Source organism: Miscanthus floridulus, chromosome 9 (assembly GCF_019320115.1).
Source record: "Miscanthus floridulus cultivar M001 chromosome 9, ASM1932011v1, whole genome shotgun sequence".
Taxonomy (NCBI): Eukaryota; Viridiplantae; Streptophyta; class Magnoliopsida; order Poales; family Poaceae; genus Miscanthus; species Miscanthus floridulus.
Genome location: NC_089588.1, coordinates 30,771,976 through 30,787,725, shown reverse-complemented (window position 1 = coordinate 30,787,725; position 15,750 = coordinate 30,771,976). Strand labels below are relative to the sequence as shown.

General features: G+C 48.7%; 1 long non-coding RNA gene across 12 annotated transcripts; it reads left to right on the top strand.

The window, feature by feature from the left end:
• The first annotated feature begins 258 nt into the window (after positions 1-258).
• On the top strand, positions 259-15,545 carry LOC136483616 (uncharacterized). 12 transcript variants are annotated; one of them, XR_010765548.1, is made up of 14 exons: positions 259-706; positions 819-879; positions 962-1,016; positions 1,740-1,853; positions 2,458-2,555; positions 2,874-2,948; positions 3,451-3,495; positions 5,808-5,905; positions 6,021-6,141; positions 6,218-6,292; positions 6,796-6,840; positions 13,334-15,095; positions 15,181-15,237; positions 15,324-15,545. It is a non-coding gene; the product is annotated as an uncharacterized lncRNA (long non-coding RNA). The 12 variants fall into 12 exon arrangements; XR_010765543.1 differs by having other exon boundaries at positions 1,732-1,853; XR_010765549.1 differs by having other exon boundaries at positions 962-1,853; positions 13,334-13,445; positions 14,634-15,095.
• The last annotated feature ends 205 nt before the right edge of the window (positions 15,546-15,750 follow it).

Genomic DNA, 15,750 nt, shown 5'->3' with positions numbered 1-15,750 from the left:
AAAATTGTATAATAGTTTTGTTATTAGAAATTACAAAACGTGTCAGCACCTCGCATAGAAGCCACGTCCACGTCGCTCCAAATTCCCCCGGCCGTCCGATCTCGAGTTTGACGGGCCAGATCGCTTGAAGCGGATTCTCGCTTCCAGCCGCTTCTCTCGATTTTGGTTAGCTTCTCTCGATTCTCCTCTGCTTCTCCCGCTTCTCATTAGAATCCAAAGAATCAAATATATACAGCAACTTCCGCTTCTCCTTCTCACCCTCTCCTCTCTCTTTTCGCTCCGTTCTCTCTCCCTCGTTCTCCCATCGCTGCGGGCGACGGCGACGGGGGCGAGCGGGCTGGCGGCGGCGGCGGCCGCCCTCCTCCTCCTCCGCCGCACTCCCTCCCCTTCCTCTCCTTCTCTCCCCTTCCCTCTCGAGGTGGCGATGGGCGCGGCGAGGTGACGGCGCCCCCTGCTGTCGGCGCGACGGCGTGGGTGGGACCCGGCGGCCCCCTCCCTTTCCCCATCCTCCACGCGGGCTCCTCGATGCCTCCTCCGCCGGGGAGCGCTCCTCTGGTCAGTGAAACCCTAGGTATTATGCTGGACGGGCCAAACTCTAAACTCCCCTCGCTCCCGACGTGGCTGTGTGGCACATCGGCTGCTCGGGAGGCCCCCGGCGCGGCGCCTGCTCCTCCACGCTCTACGACGCCCTGACCGATGACTCTATGTATGGTACCTCATGTGTCTCCTCTTTCTTGAGTTAGATTTATGATTCTTTGTTGCTTAATTCATAATTGTTTCATCACTGGATTCTTTGACTCTACTCTTGCCTATTCTAGGGTTAGGATTTAGCCCCAGCTTTAGGTATGAGGAATTCATTATAGGGTGACCCAACTTTAGGTATGAGGAGCTTTCTTGCGATTGTAGCATGCAGTGTTCAAAGATTACATAGATTTATGCTTATTTTCTACTTTCTGTGCAGGTCCTATGTCGTTACAACAAATTACTTTCTTTTAACTAAAATATGATGTGTTCTGGTATGCTCCATGATTCCCGTGTCCCGTGCCCTTTTTTCTATGGTCTTACATTCACGTTTCCTTCAAATTTGGGATCAAATTGATAGCCAAAAGTTTTAGTTTCACAATTTTTTAGTCACATGCACTTTTGATATGTTGTCTTACATTCATGCTTCCTATGGTCTTCCATTCATGCTTTTTCAAATTTGGGATAAAATTGATAGTCTAGAGTTCTAATTTCTCATTTTTTTTCAAATTTTGACTTCGGTATTGTGTGCTTCTACATATAATGTTTTGGTTCTTTTTCTGGTGCCAGTTAGAAGTCTAAATATCTTAGTCTAAATAGACTACACGTTGTGCCTTGTGCCTTTTTAATTCATCCCGGTGCTCATATTTTCTACTCCCTTTATTTATGTTGGTAGCTAAATGTCTAATGGATCAACTATTTCAAGCCACTCTACCACTACATCCTGGTTCTAGGGTGTCTCTTAAGTCATGTACACACATATATATATAATGTTTCCTACATTTTATGGTGGCAGTTATACAAGTCTAAAATATCTTAGGCTAAAAGAAAAAATCACGTCTTGCCTTGTGCCTTTTTAGCTTATCCCGATGCTCATATATTCTGCTCTCTTTATTTATGTTGCTAGCTAAATGTCCAAGGTATGCTCTAGCCATTATTAAATATCTTATCCTTTTTTTTTGCCTAATCTTCCTTTTTATTGTTGATAAGAAATTCAGCTACACATGGCAACAAGCAGAACACTGCTAATTAGTGAGTTTGTGGAAAACAAACAAACAGTAGCGCCATCGCTGGAGTTGTTTCCCAATGTACCTACGCTTCTATGCAACTCAGTAAGTTTTCCTCAACTGTGCCGCCTCCTGTTCTAAAGTTGGAGACTCTATTGCATGATATGTTTTCACCAAGTGAATGGAATTTAGAATTTGGTAATTAGATCACATGCACAGTTCTATCATTACAAATTGAGTACCTGCTTCTTGAAGGCCAAGCATGCAGTTACTTTACCTTATATGAAATAAAGTGGTGGTTACCTCACTGGAGAATAAATCTCAACTTAAATATGTTAAGGTTTCAGTTTTTATATAAAATAATGTAGCCCTTAGAGCAGCCAATGAAATCCCAACATACCCTATAGACAAACTAGCCCCTAGAGCAGGCAACGAAAAGGTACATCTAACTGCAACATGTTTGGTGGCCATGAGTGATGTTACAGTTTATTCTATAATGTTAGAATCTACCTGTGATGTATATGGTGGCAGTTTGGTTTCCTGCATGCATAGTTTGCACATAGCTTCTTTCATTTATGCAGGCCTGAACATGTATGGTTGCTTTCATATGATATCTAGGCTGACACTGTTGTCACCACAATTTTACACGTTGAACTACTTTCTGAAGATAATGTTTTTTGATAGCATATACTTTCTTTGTTTGTTTTAGGCTGTAGCAGTATCTCAATATGAACAAGAGTCAATGAGATCGGTACATTAAAGAAGGAAAAGTCCTGCATCTGCCTATCCGGCTCATTTGCAGCTCCGGTACAAAAAAATGTTTTCCTGTACATCCTCAAATCAGCTTTATTGTGCTGAGGACGCTTCCCAAAATTCTTGATATAGTGCTTTGACAAGTTTCTCTTCTTTATTGGCCTTCAAAGGTTTAAATCCACATACATGCTTCCTGTTCGATTGGTGTTACCAATTTGAGTGTCGCTGCAATCACTTAACTGTAGTCCTACTGTTTGTTATACTGTACAGTGCCCTTACATGCTCTCAATTGTGGGTATTTGATTTCATAGCACAAAAAAAAAAAAATCAGAAGCAGCATGTACATATAATTTTCATTCTATTCATTACCAGGGTCACATACCACCGGCATGGAATGGTTGGTGTCTCACCTGCTGCTGAGGGCAGGTGTTGCGTGAGCACATGCGAGTAAGCTTTCTACCAACATATCAGTTTTCTATTTTTGATTTGGGAACCATAGCTTGCTGCCAGCTAACTATTGCCAAATTCCTGTTTACCTCAAAATTTCAGTGTTCAATTACTTGAGTTTGACATTATAGAACTGGATTTCATCAGAAAGAGAGGACAATGATATAGTGAATTGCCTATTCTGTTGTGATTTGGGAACCATTGCTTGCTGCCAACTAGCTATTATGAAATTTTTATTCCCCCAGAAATTTAATACTAGATTAGTCAGATTTGAGAATACAGAAATGAATTTCTTTGGAAAAAAAGGAAACTGATGTAGTGGATTGCTTCTTTCATTGTAGAATTAAATTTGCTCTTAATTTACAAAAACATCGTCCTTGGAGGTTAGCTCCTCAGTCAGTGATTTCTTGAACTTTCTAATCTTGCATTAACAGCTAAAAACTGAATTTTTTTAGTTTTAGAATATTACGAATTCTCTATTATTCTTGGATTTACTTTTCAGCCAGGATATGTAGAAAGCCTCGGTGCTTCACGACGGCCGCTTTGGGTATGTTGCCACACCTTCCTATCGTGCCTTATTCCTGCTTGTTTCCTTCCTCGTCTTCCTTGCTACTGCATTGTTTTTGGCTTTCTTACTTGGCCAAGAAGTGATGTTCTCTTTGTGTTATGCCTGGCTATGGTTGTTTGTTTGCAGAGATGTTATTGTAGTTCTCTTTGTGTTATGCCTGGCTATGGTTGTTTGTTTGCAGAGATGTTATTGTACAACATAATTTACCCTCTTGGATAATTAGAGATCATAATGTTTGCTCCCGTTTTCGTAGAACATAATGATAGTGCACAACTCATCTTGCAAGCAGGAATGTGGTTGTGACCAATTTAGCTGTGGATTGCCCACTAGAATGTGGTTGTGACTGTAAAGTAATTTGCTGCTCTCCCTCCGCACGTGCGGCAGGGGCAAGCGCCGAAAGGACTCCCCTGCTGCTGCACTGTAGCCGCAGCAGGGGCAGGCGCCGAAAGGCTCCCCTGTCACCTGTAGCCATAGCAGGGGCAGGCTCCAAAGTCAGCCCTACTGTCACATCTAGTCACTGTAGCAGCTTGACAGCCAGTCATGTCTGTGTACTAGGATTAGATGGGTAGAGTTGTATATATTGCTTCTCACTGCAACTCAGTGAAGAGAGTGAGTTCAGTTTTGCCATTTCCTCTGTAGAGCTCTAGCCAATGCTGGTGCTTGTGCTGTGTGTGCGCGCTCTGTTCTCCCTCCCTCTTCTACCTCCAGCCATAGTGTGTGTGCGAGAACGCCGGTGAGCGGTCGGCTCACCCGTGCGGGAGATCATGGGCCCAACAAGTGGTATCGGAGCCGTACAAGCGCCGTCGCCGGGCTAACCGCTGATGATGACGGACGGTTTAGAGATGGGCGACAGCAGCAGCGCTGTTGTGGTTGCCCAGCCACGACAGGAGGTCATCGTGCACACGGCGTGGGAGGTCAGTGGCACCATTTGGCCGACGCTGACTCGCACCAACTATGGCGAGTGGGCGATGACCATGAAGGTCAAGCTCAGAGCCCGACGGCTCTGGAATGCCATTGACAAGGGCACCGACAACGAAGAAGACATGTCAGCGTTGGAGGCTATCCTCGCTGCTGTGCCAGCGGAGTACAGGGAGCCGTTGGGAGCGAAGAACTCTGCTAAGGAGGCTTGGGAGGCCATTGTAGCAATGCGCGTCGGCTCCGACCGCGCAAAGAAGGCGAAGCAGGAGTACGCCAACCTCAAGTTTATGGATGGTGAGTCGGTGGAGGACTTCTCCCTCCACCTACAGTCATGCATCAGCAAGCTGAGGAGCCACGACGTCACCATCGATGAAGAAGAGACGGTCTCCAAGTACCTCCACTCCGTGCCGGTGAAGTACATCCAGATCGCTCTTTCCATAGTGATGATGCTGGACTTGTCCACCCTCACCATTGAGGATGTGACAGGCCGTCTGTAGGCGGTAGACGAGCGCATGGAGCAGGCCACAGCAATGACAGACATCGGCAAGCTGCTGCTGACAGAGGAGTAGTAGGCTGCCTAGATGAAGGAGAAGAAGTCCGGGGAAGCCTCTTCCAGCCGCGGTGGCGATGGCAAGCGCCGCGGCAAGGCTTCTTCGGAGAAGAAGAAGAAGGTCGACCCCAACGCCTGCCAGCGTTGTGGGAAGACGGGCCATTGGGCAAAGGAGTGCCCAAATCGCAAGCAGGAGAATAAGGCTGAGGCTCATTTAGCACAGGCTGATGAGGATGATGAGGCCACTCTCCTGATGGCGACATTATGTGCACTGCACGACATTGAGGCCAAGGAGAAGAGAGAGGTGATGGTGGTGGAAGGGCACGACAAGGCTCTGAAGGCTGTCAACCTCGACGAACCGCGCGTCCAAGACCACCTCGGACGTGTGGGCGGCGAGCAGGAGCAGCGGTGGTTACCTCACAGGAGAATAAATCTCAACTTAAACATGTTAAAGTTTCAGTTTTTATATAAAATATTGTAGCCCTTAGAGCAGCCAATGAAATCCCAACATACCCTATAGACAAACTAGCGCCTAGAGCAGGCAACGAAAAGGTACATCTAACTGCAACATGTTTGGTGGCCATGAGTGATGTTACAGTTTATTCTATAATGTTAGAATCTACCTGTGATGTATGTGGTGGCAGTTTGGTTTCCTACATGCATAGTTTGCACATAGCTTCTTTCATTTATGCAGGCCTGAACATGTATGGTTGCTTTCATATGATATCTAGGCTGAGCACTATTGTCACCACAATTTTACACGTTGAACTACTTTCTGAAGATAATGTTTTTTGATAGCATATACTTTCTTTGTTTGTTTTAGGCTGTAGCGGTATCTCAATATGAACAAGAGTTAATGAGATGGGTACATTAAAGAAGGAAAAGTCCTGCATCTGCCTATCTGGCTCATTTGCAGCTCAGGTACAAAAAATGTGTTCCTGTACATCCTCAACTCAGCTTTATTGTGCTGAGGACGCTTCCCAAAATTCTTTATATAGTGCTTTGACAAGTATCTCTTCTTTATTGGCCTTCAAAGGTTTAAATCCACATACATGCTTCCTGTTCGATTGGTGTTACCAATTTGCGTGTCGCTGCAATCACTTAACTGTAGTCCTACAGTTTGTTATACTGTACAGTGCCCTTACGTGCTCTCAATTGTGGGTATTTGATTTCATAGCACAAAAAAAATCAGAAGCAGCATGTACATATAATTTTCATGCTATTCATTACCAGGGTCACATACCACCGGCATGGAATGGTTGGTGTCTCACCTGCTGCTGAGGGCAGGTGTTGCGTGAGCACATGCGAGTAAGCTTTCTACCAACATATCAGTTTTCTATTTTTGATTTGGAAACCATAGCTTGCTACTAGCTTACTATTGGCAAATTCCTGTTTCCCTGGAAATTTCAGTGTTCAATTACTTGAGTTTGACATTATAGAACTGGATTTCATCAGAAAGAGAGGACAATGATATAGTGAATTGCCTATTCCGTTGTGATTTGGGAACCATTGCTTGCTGCCAACTAGCTATTATGAAATTTTTATTCTCCCAGAAATTTTATACTAGATTAGTCAGATTTGTGAATACAAAAATGAATTTCTTTGGAAAAAAAAGGAAACTGATGTAGTGGATTGCTTCTTTCATTGTAGATTTAAATTTGCTATTAAGTTACAAAAACATCATCCTTGGAGGTTAGCTCCTCAGTCAGTGATTTCTTGAGTTTTCTAATCTTGCATTAACAGCTAAAAACTGAATTTTTTTAGTTTTAGAATATTACGAGTTCTCTATTATTCTTGGATTTACTTTTCAGCCAGGATATGTAGAAAGCCTCGGTGCTTCACGACGGCTGCTTTGGGTATGTTGCCGCACCTTCCTATCGTGCCTTATTCCTGCTTGTTTCCTTCCTCATCTTCCTTGCTACTGCATTGTTTTTGGCTTTCGTACTTGGCCAAGAAGTGATGTTCTCTTTGTGTTATGCCTGGCTATGGTTGTTTACTTGCAAAGATGTTATTGTTGTTCTCTTTGTGTTATGCCTGGCTATGGTTGTTTGTTTGCAGAGATGTTATTGTACAACATAATTTACCCTCTTGGATAATTAGAGATCATAATGTTTGCTCCCGTTTTCGTAGAACATAATGATAGTGCACAACTCATCTTGCAAGCAGGAATGTGGTTGTGACCAATTTAGCTGTGGATTGCCCACTAGAATGTGGTTGTGACTGTAAAGTAATCTGCTGCTCTCCCTCCGCACGTGCGGCAGGGGCAGGTGCTGAAAGGGTTCCCCTGCTGCTGCACTATAGCCGCAGTAGGGGCAGGCGCCGAAAGGCTCCCCTGTCACACTGTAGCCACAGCAGGGGCAGGCTCCAAAGTCAGCCCTGCTGTCACATCTAGTCACTGTAGCAGCATGGCAGCCTGACATGTCTGTGTACTAGGATTAGATGGGTAGAGTTGTATATATAGCTTCTCACTGCAACTTAGTGAAGAGAGTGAGTTCAGTTTTGCCATCTCCTCTGCAGAGCTATGGCCAACGCTGGTGCTTGTGCTGTGTGTGTGCGCTCTGTTCTCCCTCTCTTCTACGTCCAGCCGTAGTGTGTGTTCGAGAACGCCGGTGAGTGGTCGGCTCACCCGTGCGGGAGATCCTGGGCCCAACAAGTGGTATCAAAGCCGTACGAGCGCCGTCGTCGGACTAACCGCTGACGATGATGGACGGTTTAGAGATGGGTGACAGCAGCGACGCTGCTGTGGCTACCCAGCCACGACAGGATATCATCGTGCGCATGGTGCAGGAGGTCAGCGGCACCAGTTGGCCGACGCTGACTCGCACCAACTATGACGAGTGGGCGGTGACCATGAAGGTTAAGCTCAGAGCCCGACGGCTCTGGAATGCCATTGACAAGGGCACCGACAACGAAGAAGACATGTCAGCGTTGGATGCTATCCTCGCTGCGGTGCTAGCGGAGTACAGGGAGCCGTTGGGGCGAAGAACTCTGCTAAGGAGGCTTGGGAGGCCATTGCAGCAATGCGCGTCGGCTTCGACCGCACAAAGAAGGCGACGGCCCTGCTGTTGAAGCAGGAGTACGCCAACCTCAAGTTCAAGGATGGTGAGTCGGTGGAGGACTTCTCCCTCCACGCGTAGTCGCTCATCAGCAAACTGAGGAGCCACAGCGTCACCATCGATGATGAAGAGGCGGTCTCCAAGTACCTCCACTCCGTGCCGGTGAAGTACTTTCATATCGCTCTTTCCATAGAGACGATGCAAGACTTGTCCACCCTCACCATTGAGGATGTGACAGGCCGTCTGCGGGCGGTGGACGAGCGTATGGAGCAGGCCACAGCAACGACGGACAATGGCAAGCTACTGCTGACAGAGGAGTAGGCTGCCCGAATGAAGAGGAAGTCCAGGGAAGCCTCCTCTAGCCATGGTGGTGATGGCAAGCACCGCGGCAAGGCTTCTTCGGAGAAGAAGAAGAAGAAGGTCGACCCCAACGCCTGCCGGCGCTGCAGAAAGATGGGCCATTGGGAAAAGGAGTGCCCAAATCGCAAGAAGGAAAAGAAGGCTGATGCTCATTTAGCGCAGGTTGATGAGGATGATGAGGCCACTCTCCTGATGGCGACATTCTGTGCACTGCACGACGTTGAGGCCAAGGAGAAGGGAGAGGTGATGGCGGTGGAAGGGCATGACAAGGCTCTGAAGGCTGTCAACCTCGATGAACCGCACGCCCAAGTCCACCTCGGATGTGTGGGCGGCGAGTAGGAGCAGTGGTGGTACCTAGACTCTGGCGCCAGTAACCACATGATGGGCTCCAAGGAAGCCTTCTCTGAGCTCGACGTCAACGTGACCGGCACGGTGAAGTTCGGTGATGGCTCAAGGGTTGGAATCCGAGGGCGCGGCACCATCATCTTCAGGTGCCAGAACGACGAGCACCGCACGCTAACGAATGTATATTACATCTTACAGTTGCGTTCAAGCATCATTGCATTGGCCAGCTGGATGAGCACGGCAGCAAGGTAATGATCAAGGACAACGTCCTCAAGATCAGGGACCGTGAGCAGCGTCTTCTTGCCAACGTGAAGAGGTCTCAGAACCGGCTATACCTGCTCGACTTGAAGGTGGAACAGCCCATCTGCTTGGCTGCACGGCACACGGAGGAGCTGTGGTTGTGGCATGCCCGGTATGGCCATCTTAGCTTCAACGCGTTCGGTAGGCTAGAGAAGATGGTCCGAGGGCTGCCCCACATCAAGCACGCAGGCGAGCTGTGTGACAGCTGCCTGGCCGGGAAGCCGAGGAGGTTGTTGTTCCCAAAGGCTACCAAGTATCATGCGACGGACGCTCCCAGGCTCGTCCACAGCGATCTCTGTGGGCCAATCATGCCAACCACAAATGGTGGTCGGTGGTACTTTCTCCTGCTCATGGATGATTGCAGTCGCTATATGTGGCTGCAACTCCTAATGAGCAAGGACAAGGCGGCGAAGGCGATCAAGAGGTTCCATGCGTGGGTGGAGGCAGAGTCCGGAAAGAAGTTGCGCGTGCTGCGGACTGATCGCGGCGGCGAATTCACTTCAGTGGAGTTCGCTACGTACTGCGTAGATCAGGGTGTGGTGCGACACCACACCGTGCCATACTCGCCACAGCCGAACGACGTAGTGGAGCGGTGGCATGGCTTGATCCATGACGAAGGCTAAGAGCATGTCTGCAAAGTTCTGGGGTGAGGCGGTGACCATGGCGGTGTTCATCCTCAATCGCGCGCCCACAAAGGCCCTGAAGGGCGTGACGCGATTTGAAGCTTGGTATGGGCACAAGCCAAGCGTGTCCTTCCTCCAGACATTCGACTGCATCGGCCACGTCAGGAAGATGAAGCCGGTCCTCACCAAGCTGGAGGATAGGAGCACACCGATGGTGCTCCAAGGCTACGAGGAGGGAACCAAGGCGTACCGGCTCTACGACCCACGCGGAGGTAAGGTGCTTGTCTCACGCGATGTCGTGTTCGATGAGAAGGTGGCCTAGGACTAGGACAGTCTGGGCACGGGGGAAGCTGGCGGCTTCACCAGCACCTTCGTCGTCGAGCACTTGGTCATCCACGGTGGTGGAGAAGCTAGAGAGGAGTGCGGACCACTGCAACAATAGAGCCAAGCACTCCTGGGGCGGTGCCGAGCACTCTAGGAGGGGTGCCGAGCACTCCAGGAGTGGTGCCGAGCGGTCCTGCAGTGGTGCCGACCACTCTAGGACGGGTGCTGAACGCTCCCATAGCGGAGCCGAGAGGTCTTGTAGTGGTGCCATCCACTCCAAGACTGGTGCCGAGCACTCCTGTAGTGGTGCCAACCACTCCAGGAGTGGTGACGAGCGGTCCAGGAGTAGTGCCAAGCACTGCAGCCAGGGTGCCGAGCACTCCAGGTGCTGTGTCGACCACTCCGGCGGAACAGGGGACTCCATCGACGCCGAGTTCGCTTCACCTTCAAGCGACATCACCGATTTCATGGATGCCTTCCACGACTGTGAGGAGGTGCGGTTCCACAGGCTGGATGACATCGTCGGTGACATAGGGTCCTTAGGCCTGGTAGGTCAGTTGCTCAATGACCCAGAGCTACTTCTCGTCAGTGCAGAAGAACCACCCACGTTCGTGCTGGCTGAGCACGATGCAAATTGGCGACAGGCGATGCTGGAGGAGATAAAGGCGATCGAGGAAAACGAAACTTGGGAGCTCGTCGATCCACCTCCAGGATGCCGTCCGATCGGCTTGAAGTGGGTGTACAAGGTCAAGCAGGACGAGCGCGGCGCCATTGTCAAGCACAAGGCGCACCTCGTCGCCCGAGGCTTTGTCCAGCGCGAGGGCATCGACTTCGAGGAAGTCTTTGCGCCGGTAGCGCACATGTAGTCTATCCGACTGCTGCTAGCTTTGGCAGCAGTGAAGGACTGGCGCGTCCATCACCTAGATATAAAATCGGCCTTCCTCAATGGCGAGCTAGCAGAGACGGTCTTTGTCAGACAACCTCCGGGTGTCGCCGTCAAGGGAGCAGAGCACAGGGTGCTCCGACTGATCAAGGCGCTCTACGGGCTACGGCAGACCCCGCGAGCGTGGAATGCCAAGTTTGACGCCACGCTAGACGAGCTTGGGTTCACGCGGTGCGCAACCGAGCACGCACTCTACACGCGACGACGGGGGAAGGAGGACCTCATCATCAACGTGTATGTGGATGACTTGATCATCACCGGCATGCGTGCGGAGGACATCGACAGCTTCAAGCGCAAGATGGTGGCTCATTTTTGAATGAGCGATCTCGGTGCGCTCTCCTACTACCTCGGCATCGATGTGAGACAGGGGAAGGAGGTGCTCACGCTCGGTAAGAGCGCGTATGCCTCAAAGCGGTTGGAGCGGAGTGGCATGGCTGAGTGCAAGCCGTGCGTGACTCCGATGGAGGAGCAACTGAAGCTGACGAAGGCATCGACTTCGACGAAGTCTTTGCGCCGGTAGCACGCATGGAGTCTATCCGACTGCTGCTGGCTTTGGCAGTAGCGAAGGACTGGCGCGTCCATCACCTGGATATAAAATCGGCCTTCCTCAATGGTGAGCTAGCAGAGACGGTCTTTGTCAGACAACCTCCGGGTGTCGCCGTCAAGGGAGCGGAGCACAGGGTGCTCCGACTGATCAAGGTGCTCTACGGGCTACGGCAGGCCCCGCGAGCGTGGAACGCCAAGCTTGACGCCACGCTGGGCGAGCTTGGGTTCACGTGGTGCGCAACCGAGCATGCGCTCTACACGCAGCGACGGGGGAAGAAGGACCTCGTCATCGGCGTGTATGTGGATGACTTGATCGTCACCGGCGTGCGTGCGGAGGACATCGACAGCTTCAAGCGCAAGATGGTGGCTTGTTTTTGAATGAGCAATCTCGATGCGCTCTCCTACTACCTCGGCATCGAGGTGAGACAGGGGAAGGAGGTGCTCATGCTCGGTCAGAGCGTGTATGCCTCGAAGCTGTTGGAGCGGAGCGGCATGGCTGAGTGCAAGCCGTGCGTGACTCTGATGAAGGAGCGACTGAAGCTGACGAAGGCCAGTACCACGGCGAAGGTAGATGTAACACTCTACCGGAGCATCGTCGGACATTGCGTTCGCCGTGGGTTACGTCAGCCGTTTCATGGAGGATCCCCGAGAGGATCACTGGGCTACGGTGAAGCGGTTGCCGCGCTACGTCAAGGGGACGGTGGATCAGGTGATCGTCTTCCCCAAGACCAGCGGAAGTGGGCTGTAGCTCACTGTGTTCAGCGATGCAGACATGGCGGGTGATATCGACGGACGGCGGAGCACCTATGGCGTGCTCGTCTTCCTCGGGTCGGCCCCAATCTTATGGTTGTCGCTGAAACAGAAGGTGGTGGCGCTGTCCATGTGCGAGGCAGAGTACGTGGCGGCGGCCACAGCGGCGTGCCAAGCTATGTGGCTGCGCCGGCTGCTGGGCGAGCTGACCGGTGTGAAAGCTCATCTACCAGAACTGATGGTGGACAACCAGCCTGCCCTCGCCCTCGCGAAGAATCTGGTTCTCCACGACCGGAGCAAGCACATTGATGTCAAGTTCCACTTCCTCAGGGACTGTGTCGATGGAGGGCAGATCGTCATCGAGTTCGTTGAAACTGGTCGACAACTTGCGGACGTCCTCACCAAGCCGCTCGGCTGTCTTCGGTTCACGGAGCTAAAGAAGATGATAAGCATGGTGGAGGTTCTAGGGTTAACAACAGGATTAGGGAAAGAATTATAAAGTAATCTGCTGCTCTTCCTCCGCACGTGCGGCAGGGGCAGGCGCCGAAAGGACTCCCCTGCTGCTATACTGTAGCCGCGGCAGGGGCAGGCGCCGAAAGGCTCCCTTACCGCACTATAGCCACAGCAGGGGCAAACGCCAAAGTCAGCCCTGTTGTCATATCTAGTCACTGTGGCAGCATGACAGCCTGGCATGTCTGTGTACTAGGATTAGATGAGTAGAGTTGTATATATAGCTTCCCACAACAACTCAGTGAAGAGAGTGAGTTCAGTTTTGCCATCTCCTCTGCAGAGCTCCGGCCAACGCTGGTGCTTGTGCTGTGTGTATGCGCTCTGTTCTCCCTCCCTCTTCTACCTCCAACCGTAGTGTGTGCGAGAATGCCGGTGAGCGGTCGGCTCACCCGTGCGGGAGATCCCGGGCCCAACAGTGACCAGCTTAGCTGCTGATCTTTGGTGCTTGATAAGTCAGAATATTTTTTTTCCTTCCTCGTGCCTCCTTTTCTTTAAAAGACGCACTGCATTTTGATGATTTATTCCTATATAGGTGCTACATATAGATTATCACAGCATTCTTACTTTTCCTCTTATCACATTTCAAATACAGATTATAAACCATGGAGAAACCTTGCTGCAAACTGGCATTCCAAAGTGCCTTATAAAATCCTCCAAGAAGAGAAGTATGGTCGTCACTACCTATTTAAGTTTCTAGCTCTAAGGTATAGTGTTCCTTCGCATTATGAAGCTTTTGGATTTCCAGCTGTGCTATATGTTGATGTTATATTGCTATATTTGCTAAATACACCATTCAATGCTCATGCTTATTTTCTCTGAGCTTAGAGGCATACTTAATTAATTTGGAATGAGCTATTGCTACAAGTTGTCACCTGCTACTATGTATTTGTGTGATCTAATAAAGTGCACAGCCAGATTCAGCTGACTCATTAGGATTTCGCTATTTTTTATTCTAATCAATTCTATTCTGAATTTCTGTGGGTAAATTTACCAATGAGTTTCTGGATGATGTCTTAAATGCAGACCATGCAAACTATATACTCCTGTTACATTGTATATGTTTAGTCTTTGTATATAGACATGGATCGATTCCACATGGCTGCACTCATTTCTTCAGCCTATATTTTTCCACTGAGTCGTCGCTGTCACAGCTGTGTTCGCCTTTGTCATTGTTGCAGGGCTGGCCAGTCCCCTGCTTCTTGTTTTCCCAGTCTAGCCAACACAGACTGTTTTTAGGTGCTCCTTTCAGTTAACCTGCGTTTGTGAGCCTGTTTGTGTTCTAAATGACTGCCTTCGTTGTGCTGCTCGAATTGCCCTTTGTTGCTTCAACAAGAATTAGCCAGTCTGTTCCGTTCTAAAAAACCACGGTCATCAACCACGATTTCTGCTTTGCGGTCCTGTTTAGATACGATTAGATGTTCTTATCTGCACGGTCTGTTTGTGCCTTTACTGCCTATTCAGATGTTTCTTCATATGTCTATGAATTTGATTGCCTTTTAAATTAGTTGCTTCAACAAGAAACCACTATTTTGCCCATTACCAATCCAGCAACATTAGTTCCTGCTCTAAATTTGCTTACTCCATGTAGTACCTCAGTTCAGTTGTGGGGTTATTAAAAATTGGGGACATGAAATGGTCATGCCGTTGGCTCCGAGGAATTCTGAAACTCATAGACTATTTTTTTCAAAATATTTGGCAGTATCTACGGGCTTGGTTCTATGAATGCTGCTATTTTTTACATTACATGTTCTTGTTGATCCCTTTATACTTATGAAAAGGAACTTACAGGATACACGTAACAATAGTTCAGATTATTTCTTTACCGAGGTGCTCTCTAGATTATTTTATACCTTTGTCCTCTCTTGTTGGACAAATGATTTACCTGCATATAGGCGGTGTGCTTCCCACCCCTCAACGGCATTGGCATCAACCTGGTACATGCTCTCCTATTTTTGTCCAATTGAATCTTCAGGTTATATGAGCCTACATATTAACTTAAATATAGATCAGTACAAAATTTCTTCCATTATTTTTCGTATTCTAATAAGAAAGGTGGGCCTAGTGCAAGCGGTAGAGTCTTATCGCCAGTGACCGGAAGGTCCTGGGTTCGAGTCGCGGTCTCCTCGCATTGCACAGGCGAGGGTAAGGCTTGTCACTGACACCCTTCCCCAGACCCCGCACAGAGCGGGAACTCTCTACACTGGGTACGCCCTTTTTTCGTATCCTCATAAGATGTACCTTTAAGTTATATATTTATTATGCTTTATCACCAGAAAAATGTATTGGTTGCAATGACATGTTCCCAGCAGACTATGGTGATCATGAAAATGACGCACATCTATCTGGCTCCACAGGTATAGCTAAAATAAATCTAAACAGTATATCATCTAAACAATTGATAGCCTCAGCACTCGACACCTCTTCTTTACTACTCTACAGGTTATGTATCTGGATGCAGCCACCACATCGAGTGCATGTGCCACTACCAAGACTCAGGTACACTCATCTTCCCCAAACACTCGCCACCTCTATCATACACTTTAAATACTAAAGGTAACTCACACATCTAGATGCATACACAGATTCATCCAGCAGCTCCTGACGTTTCAAACAACACAACAAGATACTGCCAGATGACAAGATCAGCATTACCATATCAACAACCTAAGCTTTCCATGTATAATATTCGTCCTCATGTGCACACCACTACCACTACCTATGCTGTTCCCTAATGTGCTATAGCCATAAATTGTACAGTTAAGACATTGCCAGGTCTGTACAATATAACTATCAAATGAACTCTACATCCACCTTTCGCATGTAACATATGCATCTTGTAAGTCCAAACTTATTATATTCCCGCAGATATATATGCAAATGAACCCTACCTTTATAAACCTGAATTTATTCACTTACCAGCGCGCGCGAAGGCACGCGGCCTTCACTAGTTATTAAATACATTGAACCATTTAAAGTCAAAATAGTATCCAACCACCATAAGAATAGTAT